Raw genomic sequence first — 18501 nt, 5'->3', positions numbered from 1 at the left:
ATTGTATTCTAATAGCAGAGATTATGGCCACAGTCAGATAGGTTACAGAGGATAAGGTAGGTTGGATGTCTCGTTTTATTAGAAAAACAGAATTTTGGGTTTGTTTTCAAGATGTGAATTTATACAGGACAAGACACTTGGAGCATAGTTCAGCCAAAGTTAAAGCATTTTTTCTTGCCTCATTCAATTACAATAATGGGAGAATCAACATATACTTAAGTCTGCAATCCTTTTGCTCACTTACCTAGGACTATGTCCCATTGAAGGCAGTGTGGCTTTCTTCTTAGTAGACAGGCATGGGGCTGCATTGATCTTTGAACTCAAGAGGACTAGGGAATCAACTCCATACATATCTATTCAGGGGTAAGCCCTCCTGAGGTTCCAGGGGTTTACATTTGAGTAGGCAGGTATCAGATTATACCGCAGGTATAAGATTTTTCATTCCAGTTTATCCCCCAAATGTATAAAGTGAAAGTCAACTCAGATCCAAGCCTGGCTTTTACTTCCTTTCATGTGAAACTTGTGCAGAGCAATTTCTACTGATAAGAAGGCAATTTGTATACATTCCCAGAATGGACAGCTGAGACTCTTGAAAACAGGTTACATAGCGATGTGCCTTGTGTGATATCAGATCATTTCTCTGTCCAGCTCAATACTGCCTTACAATGAGTGACAGCACCTCTCCAGGCTTTCAGACAAGGGATTGGCTTGGCACTACCTGGTGATGCAAGGGATTGATCCTAGGACAAGGTCCTGTTTTGTGCGCAGAGAACTGACTCAGAGAGTGAAAAATTCAGAGAGATCTTTGATCCAACCAGGTGAGAAACATATCAGAAAGAGTTTCCTTGTTACATGGCTGTGAAGCAGCCTTTATCAAGGGCTGGGTGACTGGGCAGTGGTGTAGGTACAGATCAATCATAGCACTGAAATCCAGAAAGCAAAAGACAGTGGAGGCAACTACAGTGGTACCTTGGGTTACATACGCTTCAAGTTACAGACTCCGCTAACCCAGAAATAGTACCTCGGGTTAAGAACTTTGCTTCAGGATGAGAACAGAAATCATGCTCCGGCGACACGACAGCAGCCCCATTAGCTAAAGTGATGCTTCAGGTTAAGAACAGTTTCAGGTTCAGAACGGACCTCCAGAACGAATTACTGTAAGTACTTAACCCGAGGTACAAACAGGCCTGGCATCAGTATCTGGGGCTCTCTGGCCATGCCATGACCCACCAATGTTAACATAACAGCAGTTAGCATATGGAGTTTATATGCAACAGCAGAAGTTGAACTTAGTTATGAATCCTTGTTTGGAGCATGCTTTAACCCTGAAAGCAATCTTTGAGTATGAAAATAAGAAAGCTAAGTTTATTATAGGAAACACCTGACTGATAGAAAAGAGCTTCTAGCTAATTAAGCTGAAGATGCAAAGAACCATGCTTGCTCTTTTATCTCTGTGGTGGGTGGGGGTAGAGACAGAAAGGAGATGTCTCCTCACTTGTGGTAGAATGATGAAGACCAGGAAATGAGGTAAAGTCTAACATCTGAAGAAAGGTCAGCACAGGTTAGGTCAGAAAGATGGTGTAGGAAGTTTGGAGGTTCCCTTCTCTCTCTACTATGCAAAACCCCATCAACCTTAATACAAGCTGAGTTACATCCCAACACTTTCACAGGGTTATAGATGCTCGTTTTGTTATTTTTAATTTACATATATTTTGTCCTTTTCTACAAGTAAATGGATCAGGGCAGCAGGGCAGCAGAAGCAAAGCCCATTTTATTTTTGGAGTTCTGGGGGTGCTCTGATTTAATGAGTTTAAAATGTACAACCACACATTCCCAGGGTATTTCTTTTTAAAGAGGATTGGGAAACTTTCTAGTTTCTTTTTCTTTTGTTTATCAGGAATGCAGGAGCAGTTGTAAAGTATGGAATGATTGGGTAATCCTTCCACATTCTTCTCTTATCTAGCCAACACTTAGGTGTTAGTCCCACGGGAATCCTTGTTCTCAACACAAAGAGAGTTCATTATGGGATGTGGTTTTTGCAGTGCTGACCAAAACTGGTGACAAATCGCCCTTGTTGCCATAAAGAAGCAGCAACCCAGGTTGTGCATTTTCGGGGATCCCACCTCCTTCCTGCCATTATACTCCATAAAGTAGATAAGGCTGCTGCCATCCTAAACACGCAAACAGTGCAATCCTATACAGTGGTATCACAGGTTACAGACGCTTCAGGTTACAGACTCCACTAACCCAGAAATAGTACCTCGACTTAAGAACTTTGCTTCAGGATGAGAACAGAAATCGGGCTCTGATGGTGAGGTGGCAGTGAGAGGCCCCATTAGCTAAAGTGGTACCTCAGGTTAAGAACAGACCTCCAGAATGAATTAAGTTCTTAACCCAAGGTACCACTGTATACACGTCTACCCAAAAGTAGGCCACAGTGAATTCCATAGGGCTTTCTCTTAGATAAGTGTGCCTGAAGTCACAGCCTCACAGGAGAATAAGCCCCACTGAACACAGCCAGTCTTATTTCCTTGAAAACTAACAGAGGATTGCACTGCAAGCCTAACTATCTTCTTATTTAATTTGGTCTTATGGACTTAGTAATGTAAGAGGAATGGTGCAGGTTTCCTAGCTGATGCCTCCAAACTTCAGCCCCTATTTGTTGACAGGGGAAGACAATAATAATTAATAATAATAATAATAATAATAATAATAATAATAATAATAATAATAATAATGCTGCAGTGGGAGAGCACCTGCCTTGTGTGCAGAAGGTCCCTACTAATACTAATACTAATAATACTAATACTAATTTTCATGTCACATTGTCAAGTTCAAGAAGAGGAACTGAAGCTGGTATGATTCATAGAATCATGGAATTGTAGAGTTAGAAAGGACCCTAAGGGTCATCTAGTCCAACCCCCTGCAATGCAGGAATCTCAGCTAAAGCATCCATGAGAAATGGCCATTCACAGAAATTCACAGATTGCGATACCTCCATGCTCAGAACTCCTCAGGAGCAAAATTAAATCTGACAGGAGTTCGCTGGGGGAAAGTATATAACTTGCAGCTGAAAATGCTACAGATTATTAATATCTTGGATAGTTTATTTCCATTTTCTGGTGTTGGAATTGGGTTAAAATTGGAAAGAAATACAGTGGAAATGGGAAAATGCACCTCAAAATCTGAATGTTTGGTTATGCCACTGTCAGGATCAGTACAGACATGCAAGTATGTTCATTGCTGGCAGACAACAACAGCAATCAAATCCCAAGCCCTGAATAGAATTCACCCATTCCTCAGAATGTCAGCATAGCTGGCTGATATGTTCCTGATCGGTCTTCCTTTTCATGGAAAAGGTGACAGGTTTGTGTTTCTTACATTTATATACCACCTTTTCTTCTAAGGAGCAAAAGCTGGGGTACATGGCTCTTCTCCTCATGTCATCCGCACAAAAACCCTGTGAGGTAGATTAGGCCAAGAGATGGTAACTGGCCCAAGCTCATCCAGTGAGCTTCATGGCTGAGTGGGGATTTCGAACCCTGGTCTCCCAGGTCCAACGGATCCATGGGAGAAGTGACCAAAACAGCATGCCAGGCATGAAATGTTGTCAAAACCACGTTTCATGTCTGCTACCAACATCCACTCATGAAAGCTGTGTTCATGTTGGCCACCCATTCATATGTTCCAAACAGACAACTTGATCTTTCCATTGATCCTGTTTAGCTGTGCAAGTGCTTAATAATAATAATAATAATAATAATAATAATAATAATTTATTATTTGTACCCCGCCCATCTGGCGGGGTCTCCCCAGCCACTCTGGGTAGCTTCCAACAAACATTAAAAATACATTAAAATGTCACACGTTAAAAACTTCCTTGAACAGGGCTGCCTTCAGAGGTCTTCTAAATGTCAGGTAGTTGTTTATCTCTTTGACATCTGGTGGGAGGGTGTTCCACAGGGCGGGCGCCACTACCAAGAAGGCCCTCTGCCTGGTTCCCTGTAGCTTTGCTTCTCGCAATGAGGGAACCGCCAGAAGGCCCTCGGCGCTGGACCTCAGCGTCCGGGCTGAACGATGGGGATGGAGACACTCCTTCAGGTATACTGGGCCGAGGCCGTTTAGGTCAACACCAACACTTTGAATTGTGCTCGGAAACGTACTGGGATTATGTCTCAAACATGTTTGTTGCTGCACCCCACCCACCTAAACTAGTACTTGGGCTGAAGCCTGCAGGCTGTGAGTTCCGGAAACTTCGGAATTCACAGGCAAGGGAGGTGGAAGGAAAACAATAAGCATCAATTTTCCCACTCACCTGGAAGGAGTTTTCTGGTCCGGCTCCCAAGTAAGAGCCAACACTGCCATCTAGTGACCTTTTCACACCGCAGCCAGAATTTGAATCCTCACTTGCCCTTGCCAACAACCTCTCATAAAAACAAGGGTTATGGAATTCAAACACTATTTTACCATCGGTTGACTTCCCTTTTGCCTCGTCTTCTTTGGGTCCCCACCCGCATCCTGGAATATCACTGATGTGTCAAGTACAAAGCAAGAGTTCAGGCATAATTAAGTGATCCGAGACTTGCTTAAGAACATGAGGAGGTCATTGCTGGTTGGGTCATGTCAGTGTTCACCAAGGTAAAGGTAAAAGTAAAGGACCCCTGGTTAAGTCCAGTCAAAGGTGACTATAGGGTGCAGCGCTCATGTCGCTTCAGGACAAGGGGGCCAGCATTTGTCCACACACAGTTTTCCAGGCCATGTGGCCAGAGCACACGGAAATAGTGTTTACCTTCCTGCCACAGTGGTAACTATTTATCTACTGTCACTGGTGTGCTTTCAAACTGCTAGGCTGGCAGGAGCTGGGACAGGGCAAGAGAAGCTCACCCCATTGTGCAGATTCGAACCACCAACCTTCCAATCAGCAAGCCCAAAAGGCTCAGTGGTTTAGACCACAGTGCCACCCGCTCCCTAAAGATGTCATGGCGGTAACATCCTTTGAAGACTCCCATAAGCCAGCTTGCACTAGGGCAAGGGATCCTCAGGGCTGGGAGTCAAATGTGGGTCTCCCTATCTGATCCCTGGAGCTGTCCCAAGGTCAAGCACCCTAACCAGGCCACATCCCTCACAGGTGTGGTTTGCCACCTCCTCAGGTGCTTTTGCTTAGCTAGAATGTGTTAGCTGTGATCATGCTGCTTCTTTGCCTAGATGGAAGATGGAAAGTCGGATGTATGTGTTTTCACGTGTAGAAATCTCTGATTTATGTGTGCCTTCTGCACACGACAGGCATGATGGCATTCTGAAGTGACAAGGGCAGGCTGCTCTGAGTAACCCAGCTGCTCCTACTACTTATCTGCTTATTTTCATTTATGAAGCCACTTCCCATTTTTAAAAAAAAACACAGAGCAATTTAAAAAGAAAACCATCAACAAGAAAAACATATATAGAAATGCTTTGAATTCTAATGCAGAAACAAGCAGCGGTTTAAAACAAACAAACAAAGCCTCCTCTTAAAAGGTTTGTTGTGAAAAGAAAGTCTTCAATAGACTTTGAAAAGATAGAGATGACGCCTGTCTGATATGGTCAGGAGGGCGTTCCAGAGAGTAGGTGCCACCACATTAAAGGCCTCATTCCTACAGCATAGGCCGCAGATCTCCTGATGAGATGGTATCTGCACATGGCCCTCTCCTGCAGTGTGTTTTGTGAGTCAGTCCCAAGGAAGTTCCCCCTGAATTATAATTTTTTTTAAACTACTGAAGGAATCCATTTGAGGCAGACTGACGGTCCACCAACCTTTTAGGCAAACGCTTGCACCCATGTTAACCCCAGAACTATTGATGGTTGGCTCGTCTTTCGATTCCCCCTGAAAGGCGAGACAGAACTTGAGTAAACTTGGCTCCCCACGTAATAGAGATGACACTTTGTCCTTGTTTCCCCTGAGAGAAAAACAGAACGCCTATCAATACCTGCAAAGATGGATGGCTCCTCCAATGAAGGGTCAGCAGCTGTTATTATTTTTAAACAATGCATGCGGCTACTGAGGACACATCACGTGCCACTCTGAAAAGTGTGCCTGTAAAGTCCAGAACACTAGAAATTAAGACATGTCTCCGATTTTGATAGAGGGATTCAAATAAATGCCCCATTTTCAGACTGCTTTTCTATATAACAGAATTATATGTGCCAAATTCCAGCTTCCTAGCTGATGGAGAAGTATTGTAACTATTTTGGGAAGTAGCCTAGAAGCATCTTTTGCAAGCATATTATTTACTATGACACTATTGGAACAACCTATGGAAAATTCCCTAGTTCCTTGCCCTCCTCCATAGCCACAAGTATTTTCACTTCCGGAAATACATTTCCGGTAATGAGAATTCTGCTGAATCCATTAAAAAAAGTCTGAGTCCATGTTTAGTTAGGTTTGCACACCAGAAGAAATAAATAAAATTGCTCTAACAATATGTGTGTCCTGGTATTTTCTAATGCGTCATTCCAAGCTACAAAGCCCTATGTAATCAATGAGAGTCTTTAGGAGAGTTAAGGAGCAATGTCCAATTTCAAGGTAAGTAAACTGGAGAGTTTCCATTGACTTTTTTTTTTTTTAAAAAAAAAGCCCAAACATTTGGATTAGGTCTTGCAAGAGTTTTCAGTAACCACCCTCTTAAGAACTCAGAGGTTAATGGAAAGCTGACACTGTACATTTCAGGGCTGGCTGAGGGTTTCTTCAGATCCTGCTTTATATATAAAAATCGCTCTTCATTTTCTGTCTTTAAAATGGGGAAGGGAAATCAATTACTCATCTTGCAGGGCTGATGTAGGAATAATAGAGTGGAGATGATAAAGTATTTTAGGGTTTAAGAGTGCCATGTGAATGATCAACAAATAGTAATGCTGGTACTGTAATAACAAAGTGTTGCAGCTTTTCAGGTACACTGAGACAAAGAACATAAATATTTGCTAAATTTTGTAGAGTAAATCAGTGGCAGAGATCAGCATTCCACTCATCGTCAGTTCATGGCATTTCACACTTTAATGACACTAGACGGCGCTAGTTCTAAGCCTCAAATTACAATTCAAAGCGTAATTACTTCAGAGTAAATATTGCAATCAATGAGACTTGCTTTTGAACAAACACGGCAACAACTGGGAAGCAGGCACCACCAATTTGTGCAGGTTTGTGTCCAGCATTTTATTCACAAATAGATTCACGGGTGTGAGTTGAAATGATCTGGCAGCCTTCTCCACCATTCAGCAGGTTGCAACTCTTCTTCAGAAGCAAAAGCAGCAGCTGTTGTTGTTGTTTAGTCGTTTAGTCGTGTCCGACTCTTCGTGACCCCATGGACCAGAGCAGGCCAGGCACTCCTGTCTTCCGCTGCCTCCCGCAGTTTGGTCAAACTCATGTTGGTAGCTTCGAGAACACTATCCAACCATCTCATCCTCTGTCGTCCCCTTCTCCTTGTGCCCTCCATCTTTCCCAACATCAGGGTCTTTTCCAGGAAGTCTTCTCTTCTCATGAGGTGGCCAAAGTACTGGAGCCTCAGCTTCAGGATCTGTCCTTCCAGTGAGCACTCAGGGCTGATTTCCTTAAGAATGGATAGGTTTGATCTTCTTGCAGTCCATGGGGCTCTCAAGAGTCTCCTCCAGCACCATAATTGAAAAGCATCAATTATTCGGTGATCAGCCTTCTTTATGGTCCAGCTCTCACTTCCACACATCACAACTGGGAAAACCATAGCTTTAACAAAACAGCAGTACTGGCACACAAAAACCTCCATCTTCCCTTTGCAAGTGTCAGACAGAGGCATTTGCTCAAACATAGTTCTGCTACGTGGCAGAACACAGTGAAACTCATGGGTGGGGCATCAGTCTTGCATGCAGAAGGTCTCAGGCTCAACTCCTGGTATCTCCAGGTATGGCTGGGAATGTCTCAAATGCTGGGCAGCCACTGTCTGTCAGACTAGACAGTACTGAGCTAGATGGACTAATGCCCTGGCTTCCTATTTCCCTGCCCCATGCAGGAAACTGCAAGTCAGGGGGCCTCCCTTCGAGCAGATGTACTCTTACAAGCCACTGCCCTGATTCAAGCAACAAGACTACAGTTGCCATGTTCATCATCCTCATACCTGTCCATACATTGCAGGGAACACTTTCTTGGAGAACTGGCTTTCCCACAGCAAAACACTGTACCTCCGAGGCAGGGCCAACTTCACACCATGATGCAGCAATGCAAGAACACAGGGCTCCAGTATTTGTTTTGCAGCAGGAGCCATTATCCGTGGTAGACGGCTGGTGGGAGGTGGTTATGTGCCTGGCACAAGGTCACCCAGTGAGCATCATGGTTGATCAGGGATGTCAGCCCAAGACTTTAACCAAAGCTTAGCATGCTTTGCAAGCTCACTGTGCTATGACTGTCACTTGATCCTAATAAAATAAGTGTTATGCTGTATACCTCTATGCTTTGGAATATGGAGTTTGGGTGGGTGTGTATGTGTGAGCTGCTGTTTGGAGTTAACACACAACTCGGAAGCTTAGCTGAATCATTGTTAGAGGAGCACACTTTACCCTGGATATCATAACACCGAGACTGAGTTTAGAAAATAAGAAAGCTAAGTTTATTAAAGGAAGCACATACTTGATAAGAAAGATCCTAGTTCTATCTAAGTAAGTTGGTGATACAAGGAACCAGAGAAACACATCAAGATGTCTCCTTTCCCAAGATAAGGATGAAGAACAGGGTAGAAGGAAATGAAGTCAGCAACCCTCAAAGCAGTGCTTTTTTCTGGAGGGGAATCAGGGGTAAAGGTAAAGGTAAAGGGACCCCTGACTGTTAATGTTCAGTCGTGGACGACTCTGGGGATGTGGCACTCAACTCGCTTTGCTGGCTGAGGGAGCCAACGTTTGTCCACAGACAGTTTTTCTGAGTCATGTGGCCAGCATGACTAAGCCGCTTCTGGCAAAACCAGAGCAGTGCACGGAAATGCCGTTTACCTTCCCGTCAGAGCGGTACCTATTTATTTACTTGCACCTTGATGTGCTTTCGAACTGCTTGGTTGGCAGGAGCAGGGACCAAGAAACGGGAGCTCACCCCGTCGCGGGGATTCAAACCGCCGACCTTCTGATTGGCAAGCCCTGGGGTCAGTGGTTTAGACATCAAGGGTACACAGTACCAACACTTTTCTTTTTGAAATGTTTAAAGTGTGGCACTCACTGTAACAACTTCATGGTGAGTACTGACACCTTTTCTCTTTAAAAAAGCACTGCCTCAAAATATCAGCCTAGCCCCTGAGGGAAGGTCAGCCCAGGTTAAAGGACCACCTAGGAAACTTGGAGGTTCCTCTCTCTCTGCTCGTTCCCCTGCAGACACACCAGCCTCCAGCGCAAGCTGAGTTGCATGTTGGGCAGGCTGGCTTCCAGCTTATGAACCTCAGCTACACTCCAGCCCAATATTGGCTATGCAATTTTGAAATGGCTTCAGTTTGCTTCCCTTTGTAAAAAGGCTGCAGGACTCCTGCTGGAAATGTAGCTGGAGGAGGTAAACGGATCACCTCAGTGTGACCAATATCACAAGTCATATGCACTGCACTGCAAGTGACTTTTGGTGATCCAATCAATGCAACCCAAAAAAACACTGCAATTGTATGGCCCTCGGGAGAGGAGCTCATTGTTCAAAACTAGATTGAATCAAACTAGCTGAAGAGTGAATGCCACCACCTGTCTCCGCAAAAGAAAACACCACCACACGACTCATGCTAAGCACAGGAAATGAGGAACACCACCACCCTGCTCCAATTAACGTTGGATTTTGCTATGAAGAGTATATATATACAAGAGTATAAAAAACTCCAGACTTCATGGGGGGGCATGATTCTGGTTACTTTGTTCCGCTATTAAATCACTTGCTGAATCATTTAACCAGTCAGAACTCCTCAGCTTTCCCTTCACTATCTCTGGTTCCCCACTTATTTCAGCTGCTTCAAAGCCCATTTAATGGCTCTGTGGTTCCCATTTGGCCATTTCCTGCAAACCGCAACAACCTGTCCCCACCTGATAACACATGGGACTTCAGAGGTGGGGCAGGTAGAAGTGCAGCTCTTGTGCAGTTGATCCCAGCCAGAAGTCCAACCTTGCTTGTTCACTATCTCCCCCGTGGGCCAACTTTGACAGGTGGGCACAACCACCTACTTGTTAGCCACCTGACATAATTAGGACATCAGATAATGGACAGACAGGTAGTTCCTCCACATGTCAAAGTAGGCTGGGGGGGGGATAAAGATCTGGCCCACCAGGCCAAAAAGATCCTGACCCCTCTGTATCAGTATTGTCTACAATGCCTGGCAGTGGCTCTCCAGGATTTCAGACAGAAACATTCCCAATTCCGATTTGGAGGAAAACCTTCTGTATTCAAAGCATGCACTCTGGCACTGAACTATGATCCCTCCCCATGACTCATATCTTCCAATGTTACAGCAGCTCCCAGCACTGCCATTTATTGTGGAAAGAGGAGGTAATTTCAAATTGGAAATTAGTAAACCTGCCTTATACTGAGTCAGACTACTGGCCCATCTTGCTCAGTATGGCCTGACTAGAAGCAGCTGCCCAGGGTTTCCGGAAGTGGTTTGTCCCATCCTTACCTAGAGATACTGGGAACTGTAGCTTGCAACCTTCTGCATGCAAGGCAAATTAGCTACGACCCTTCTCATCATCATTATCAGCAAGCAAGTATGATGTTGGGTCAACCCAACCTCAGCCTGACACCCATGTCTTGGACCGTGCAATAAGAACAGTTTTGGACCATGTATTGGACTGTGCAATAAACATAGCCATGCAGATGGGAGAGGAACCGGTGTTTTATAGGCCGGAAACCCACAATATGGATGGAGGAGGGTGGCAGGGGAGTGTCCCATAGCTGTGTGAGAGAGAGCATCTGAGCCCTCTTCTGAGGGAACAGGAAGCAGAGTGGAGCACTGCTCTTTAAAGCAAAGCTACTCTGAGCCCATTCTTTTCCAAATTCCAGCCTTCAAACAAAACCAAATGTCCAGAGTAGCCTGGACCAGTGCTTCCCCTTTGAAGTCAGGAGAGGCAAAGGAAAAGGAAGAAGGCCCAGCCCAAAGGCAAGGACCAGAAGAGCTCACAATGGCCTCTGACATCAAAGAGCACCTGGAGGATGACAAAGGAGCCTAGGATGCTCCCAGGGAACGAGGCCCTTGGGTTTTGTATGCTAAGCATGTTTGCTGCTGCCGTGTGTTCCCGCTCCGATTGCCTGACCTTTCCCCCCTTCGATGTTGCTTCCTCCTGCCCTCTTGCAGCCAGGTCTGTTAAGTGATTGGGTGCTTGCATGTTGTTGAGCCTGCTTTTTTGCATTGGGGTAAAGGAGCTCCGAGAGTGTGCTAATTGTGCCCGATGATATATATATGCTGTGACACTAATTGTTTCCAGTACTAGGGGTCAATAGATTGTAAATGGCCAGCTGGAGGAAGAAGGGCACTTCTGAAGAAGGGGCAGTCACTTCTGTTAATTAAGAAGAATTGAATGGATGGGTCACTTCCATTGCAGATAGGATTAGGAATTATCTGTAATGGATAACCATCCAGAGCAAGATTAAAGGGCAGGGAGGTGAGGCCTTCTTCTGGACACACACAGAGGCAGGGTCTCCGCAAGAACTGTGTGGCTTTGGAAGTGTGAACACCAGTGCTCTATGCATTTGTTGCTGTCAAAGTGCTAATGTGTTACTTAGGAACGTTTGCAGCTCATAAAGAGTGCATTTCATAAATTCTATCAGCTTTTTCAATGAATCCACATAATGAGGATGCAAATATATAATCAATCAATTAATCATTTTATTTGCATGACACCTTTTTAAAGTTAAAACCATGCTGAAGGCGGCTTACAACATATTTAAAAATTTGCACAACTACAAACCCTACCAAAGTACTCATAAACAATAAATGTTATCAAGTATATAACCAAACCAAACAATTTCCACATAACATACAAAAAAAAAGCAACAGAAAAAACCCCTAAACAATACCTGGGCCCAATATTTTGCACCTGAGAATATGCCCCACTGAACTCAATAGACCTTGCACCTGAGTAGAAACATACAGTATTTAGCTTGTAACGGGCTCCTTAAAAACATGTTTACCCAGACTTTTCTGCACTCTGATTCGTAATTTTGATTTTTTTGCTTTGTACACTGCTCAGGTTTATTTGTGTATATAATTTTGTTCTGTTTTTACTTAGCTCTTTGGAATCTCATTGAATGTTATTGTTTGTCCTTTTATTATTCCCTATGTAAACTTCTTGGAGATCTTTATTAGATTAAGTGATACAATATTTCAAAAGTAAATAAAATGCATGGCATTATTATTCTTACATTAAGAACATAATGGATGAGGCCCGTGGCCCATCTAGTCCAGCATTCTGTTCTCACAGTGGCCAACCAGACGGGAAACCAGCAAGCAGGATTCAAGCACAAGAGCACTCTCCCTTCCTGCAGTTTCCAGGAGCTGGTATTCAGAAACATTGCTGCCTCCAAATGTAGAGCATGGCCATCATGGCTAACAGTCATCAACATCCCTCTCTGTGAATTTGTCTAATCCTCTTTTAAAGCCATCTAAGTTGGTGGACAGCACTGCCTCCTGTGGCAGAGAGTTCCATAGTTTAACTGTGAACTGCATGAAAAAGTACTTTCTTTCGTCCTGAATCATTCAGCTTCGTTGGACATCCATGAGTCGTAGCGTTATGAGAGAGGAAGAAAAACTCTTCTCTGCTTTCTCCACACCATCCTTGCATATTTTCATATAAACATTGGTGTTGTCACCTGTCTCTTACACCGAACATCTACAATGTGAGGACTGTTGGCATTCACAAAGGAATGTTATCAGTCCCGCATGTTGTCTTTGAACTGGAAAAACCACCCACTTGTTTTCTCGGGAGCTGCTCATTCCACTTCTTTGGTTCTGTTTGCAAGACTTTGTATTTGGGTTTCTGGGTGTTCTACAGGAAGAACTAAATGACCAGAAAGGAACCAGGCCTGCTGTGCCTTTAACAGCAATTTACTGCGCAGAAGCCAGGAGAATGAGCTTTTCACAGCTTCAAGACAAATATATTTGCTAATATTTGCACATCAGGCTGCTCTTTTCATGTCTGCCAGAAACTCTCGCTCTTCTATATTTTGGTTTCTTTTCGATTATTATACTGTTTCACTGATTGTGCCTCCTTTTTTGATACTGCTCCTTTATTTCTTTATATTGAGCTTTTGTATACTGCTTAGAAACATGTAATTATTTAAGCTGTTTTGAAACACCTTTAAATAAATTAAAAATATAATTATGTATCCTGGCATGGGGAGAACCATGGAAATGGGTTAAGTCGGAGGGTGAAAGGGTATTTATTGATGGGTGGGCTTGTGGCAAAGGGATTTCAATCTGCTGCAGTATTGCCTCCATGCTGATTGTTTTGTTAAAATACTGGTTATTAAAACATGTACTGATAAAAACCGGTATGTACATTAAAAAAAATAAATCAGCAGCTGGATAATTTTGCAGCATGGAGACAAATATTTTCATCTAATGTCTACAGATCAGCTGCTGCAAAAGATACAAGAGGGTAAAAAATAAAAGTTGGCGATTCTATGAAAGTTCAGGAGTGAGGTATTTGCTCCTGCTCCTCTTGTAGGAGAAACTACATACCCATTTGCCTAGTCTGGAATGAATGTGTACAGCTCTGGGGTTATAACTATGAAACAGTGGACAATAAAGCACATTGGTTCCCAGGTGACACAAAAAGGCCAGGAATGGAAACAGGGATCTTGGAAACAGAGAAAGCACATACGTATACCCCAAATCTGTTAGTACTCAAAATAGCACTAAAGTGACACTATCTAGAGGGGATGGAGAAGTATCATATGAACCCTAGCAACAACTCAAAAGGGAGCTAGCACAAAGAAGCTCTGATCCGTCACAACACCTGCACATTCCTCGTGCGATAAGCAATTTCTGGACAGATGCACAATCCACTCTTCTCGTATGACTCTCAATGGATGCCTATTAGGCTGGCTATGTGTCCTCCTTTGCAGAGGACAGTCCTCTCATTTGAAGGGCTTTCCTGTCCATGTCCAGTTAAAATATACAAATCCATAAAACTGGACATCAGAAGCCTTGGAGTTAGCACCTGTTCATGTCTACTTACATTTCAGTCCTTATTCCTGAATTTGTATCTCCCTCTACAAATTAGCATGTGCAAATTATATGCAAATAGGCATCTTTTTATGTTGCATCGCCTCCTTTTCTGGCCATGCTTAAGTAGCCACCCTAATGGCTGCCGGTTCAAAACTGAAGTTCCACATGTTCAAAACGTCTAAGCAGGATGATAAAGCCATAATCCTATGCACCTGTCCTTACTCTGGAGTAAGGCCCATGGGACTCACAGCCAGGCATATATTTCTGAGTAAACAGGCTTAGATCATGCCGCACCTGGAGCTTTAATGAAACCGCTTGCTTTCGATCGATCGTTACCAGACCAATCCTATGCATGTTTACTTAAGAAGGAAGTCCAAAGGAGTCCGGCAGATCTTGTTCCCTGGCTTTAAGTGTACCTCGGGTTGGAGCTTTGCTTCGTAACCCAGTTTGCCTTAAATCACATTACTGATGAACCTCAGGGTCCCTTCCAACTCTATAGTTCTGAGATTCTTAGGCCCTCATCCTGAAAGGCAGGAGGCATCTGGGGAGCTAAAGGGCCTTGGTGTGAGCTCTTCCCCGCCTTGGAAACCCTGAAAGGGTGCTTCGCTTTCCCTCTTAAGAATAACAATAACCAGTGCTTTTTGTGAATCTTTGCTTTTGTCTACTCACTGTATTTATTTTTCCGGATTTGAACTTTAAAACGGTGATTTTCTTGAGTCAAAATGAGAGTACCCTCAAACATTTGGGGGGGAGCACTGATAATAACCATAACAATAAGGTGCTCAGCGAGCAACGCTGCTGAGGATTGGAATGAAATCAAGCAGGAAAATTCCAGGTCAAGTTTTTGTTGTTGTTGTTGTTGTTGTTGTTGTTGTTGTTTAATTCCAGGTCAAGTTATGTCCCAGAAGCCTTTTCGCGCCCTGGGCCGATTTTGCGCTCTTCGCGGCCTGCTTCCTCCAGAGCGCACTGGCTGCGGTCTTCCAGAAGCTCTTGCGCCGGCGCTTGCTCTCCGGCTGCGGGGCGGAAGCGCGGGTGGCCGCGGCCAGGACCGGGGCGCCCTCGAGCTCCGGCTGCGGAGCCTCCTGCCTCGCCCTCCCCCCGCGAGCCCCGCTGCCAGTGGGACAATGCCGACTTTTGCACCTCTAACCACTAAGCAAACAGACCTTGCGCTTCGCTCCACAATCCAAACACGCTTTATTGACCTGCGTTCCATAGCAACGGGGGCACACGAGACTTCCTCCGTCGCCTGCCTGCCTGGCCAGGCTCCGGGTGTGGCTGCGGCGGCTTCCAGAGCTGCCGAGCAGGCCAGCTTCAGCTGCGCCTGCCCTTGGCGCCCTGCACCGCTATTAGGCGGTTATTAATCCCTTTTTAAAGAGGTGCCGGGGCTCCAGCTTGCCTGCGAGAAACAAATGGGGTTTGTTTTTCCATCCTATATTATGGCCCTTCCTCCCCCGCTTCTCCGCCACAGGTCTCTTTCAAAAGGGACAGAAATTCAACAGGTGAAGGTTTGGCCTCTGGTAGTAATGGGGGAAGTTGCACCTGTTGGATTTCAGCATGTCAGACAATGGGAGTGGGGAAGATATTGATCCTATTGCAGTCGTTTGCTGCCAGGACGCGGATGAAACTCAGTAGGGAAAACGTGGCACTCTGCACCTGCCTAGAGGCCGTATTTTCTTGCTCCTTTTTACTCCAGTGCTGAACTGGTATAGATTATTTACTAGGCAGATCCTGCTTACTGGGCAGCTACAGATAACTGGGTTTAAGTCACAAAGCACATCCTCTGCGATACTATGAAAACATATAAAGTGGTTTTTTTAAATCAGATCAATTTAACCAGAGGTATTTATTTTATTTATGCTATCCATATACCACTTGGTTAACAAAGTTAATTAAGGAGCATGCCAGTTTCTTAATTTGGAAGAACTAGCCATGTGATGAAGAGCCTGGGTTCAAAACCTTGCTGGGCTCTGACCAGTCGTGATCAGTCTAAGACAGCTTCGCAGGATCATTGTGACAGTGGAATGGCATATAACTGCAAGTGGTGAAATCAAGTGCTCCTTTGAGGATGTGGGGGGTACAAATGTGGAAAAATACAAACTGAACTTGAACATAAACACCCTACTAAATCAGCAGTCCATGTAAGCCAACATTTTCCCCCTTACACTGGCCAACCAGATGACTATAGGAAGCTGGCAAGCAGAACTAAGCTCATGTTCGCCAGCATTGAGGTAATATAACCATCACGACTAGTGACCACTGATAGCTTTATCCTCCATTAATTTGTCTAATCCCTGTTTAAAGTCATTCAAGTTGGTGGCAGTGGCAACATCCTGTTAACTATGCACAGTGTAGAGAAGTACTTTCTTTTCTCCTGAATCTTCCAATGTTCAGCTTCATTGAATTTCCCCGAATTCTAGTATTATGGGAAAGGGAGAGAAATATCTCTCCATGTTCTCCACAGCATGCATGATTTATAAACCTGTCATGACCATCCCCCACCTCACATTTTTTCGAAACTAAAAAACCTCGATAACTTTGCCCCTTCGAAGAGTTTTTCCAGCCCCCAGTAATTCTGCTTTCTCTTTTCTTCACTTTTTCTAGCTCTATAATAACGTTTTTGATGTGTGGTGAGTGACCAGAACTATACACAGTATTCTTTTATTTTTATTTTAAAAACAAAAACAAAAAACCCCCTTGGATATTACCTGGAATTTTGGGGACCAATTTGGTAATCTCATAATCTCCATTTTTAAAAAACAACCTCGTTCCAAATAGATCCAGTGAAATCAGTACAAACTTAGGCTTGGATTCCCCGTGGATGCTTCTCACATGATAACTGTAGCATCGAGTTGTGACTTGCACATGTGAATGAATCAATCATAGATACAATATCCCAGATAATTATTTTCCTGTCACCCAGTGTTGTATAATTTAGGGTTGCCATATTTCGAAAAGTGAAAATCCGGACACAAAAATTGTTGAGCTTCTTTTGCAAAATCTCAAGATACAAAAAAGAAGTAGTTTTGGAGCTATTTTAAAGGAAATTTGTCACTTCCGACATGGATTGCCATACGTCAAGGTTTTCCTGGACATTTTTGACTGCTAAATCCTGGCTATGTCGAGGAAACTCAAGACATATTGCAGCCCCAGTACAGTGGTAACTCGGGTTACAGACGCTTCAGGTTACAGACTCTGCTGACCCAGAAATAGTACCTCAAGTTAAGAACTTTGCTTCAGGATGAGAATAGAAATCGTGCAGCGGCTGCACAGTGGCAGTGGGAGGCCCCATTAGCTAAAGTCGTGCTTCAGGTTAAGAACAGTTTCAGGTTAAGAACGGACCTCCGGAACGAATTAAGTTCTTAACCCGAGGTAAAGGTAAAGGGACCCCTGACAGTTAAGTCCAGTCACAAACGATTCTGGGATTGTGGCGCTCATCTCGCTTTATTGGCCAAGGGAGCCGGAGTACAGCTTCCGGGTCATGTGGACAGCATGACTAAGCCACTTCTGGCGAACCAGAGCAGCGCCCAGAAACGCCGTTTACCTTCCCGCCGGAGCGGTACCTATTGATCTACTTGCACTTTGACGTGCTTTCAAACTGCTAGGTTGGCAGGAGGTAAAAAGGTAAAGGTAAAGGTACCCCTGCCCGTACGGGCCAGTCTTGACAGACTCTGGGGTTGTGCGCCCATCTCACTTAAGAGGCCAGGGGCCAGCGCTGTCCGGAGACACTTCCGGGTCACATGGCCAGTGTGACATCGCTGCTCTGGCGAGCCAGAGCTGCACACGGAAACGCCGTTTACCTTCCCGCTGGTAAGCGGTCCCTATTTATCTACTTGCACCTGGAGGTGCTTTCGAACTGCTAGGTTGGCAGGCGCTGGGACCGAGCAGCAGGAGCGCACCCCGCAGCAGGGATTCGAACCGCCGACCTTTCGATCAGCAAGTCCTAGGCGCTGAGGCTTTAACCCACAGCGCCACCTGTGTCCCTGGCAGGAGGTACCACTGTATAATTTAAGCATGCCTCTTACTCCAGGTTGGCCCCCAAATAATTTACAATTTAAATCCATTGCAGGGTACAATATACTTGCTGTACAATTCAGTGTAGGAGCCGGGAAGTGAACTTGGGATGTTCTCCATGCAGTGCAGATGCTGTACCGCTAACTGTGGTCCTGAGTGCCTCATATAAGTTTTCTGCAGATGTAAACCTTGTCTTTTCAAAGCATTTGCTGCTTGAGTACCACCTCCTGTCAAAATGGATTTGCTTCTTTCCAGTTTGCAATGCCACAGAGATGCATAAATCTGAAGAGATAGCCTTCAGTGCCAACTTTGC

General features: G+C 44.5%; 1 long non-coding RNA gene across 1 annotated transcript; it reads left to right on the top strand.

The window, feature by feature from the left end:
• The first annotated feature begins 16408 nt into the window (after positions 1 to 16408).
• LOC309369019 lies at positions 16409 to 18418 on the top strand. The gene is made up of 2 exons (XR_014168015.1): positions 16409 to 17546; positions 18168 to 18418. It is a non-coding gene; the product is annotated as an uncharacterized lncRNA (long non-coding RNA).
• The last annotated feature ends 83 nt before the right edge of the window (positions 18419 to 18501 follow it).

The sequence above is a fragment of the Podarcis melisellensis genome (genome assembly GCF_964234715.1).
Source record: "Podarcis melisellensis genome assembly, chromosome: 4".
NCBI lineage: Eukaryota > Metazoa > Chordata > Lepidosauria > Squamata > Lacertidae > Podarcis > Podarcis melisellensis.
This window is presented reverse-complemented; position numbering and strand designations above follow the sequence as displayed.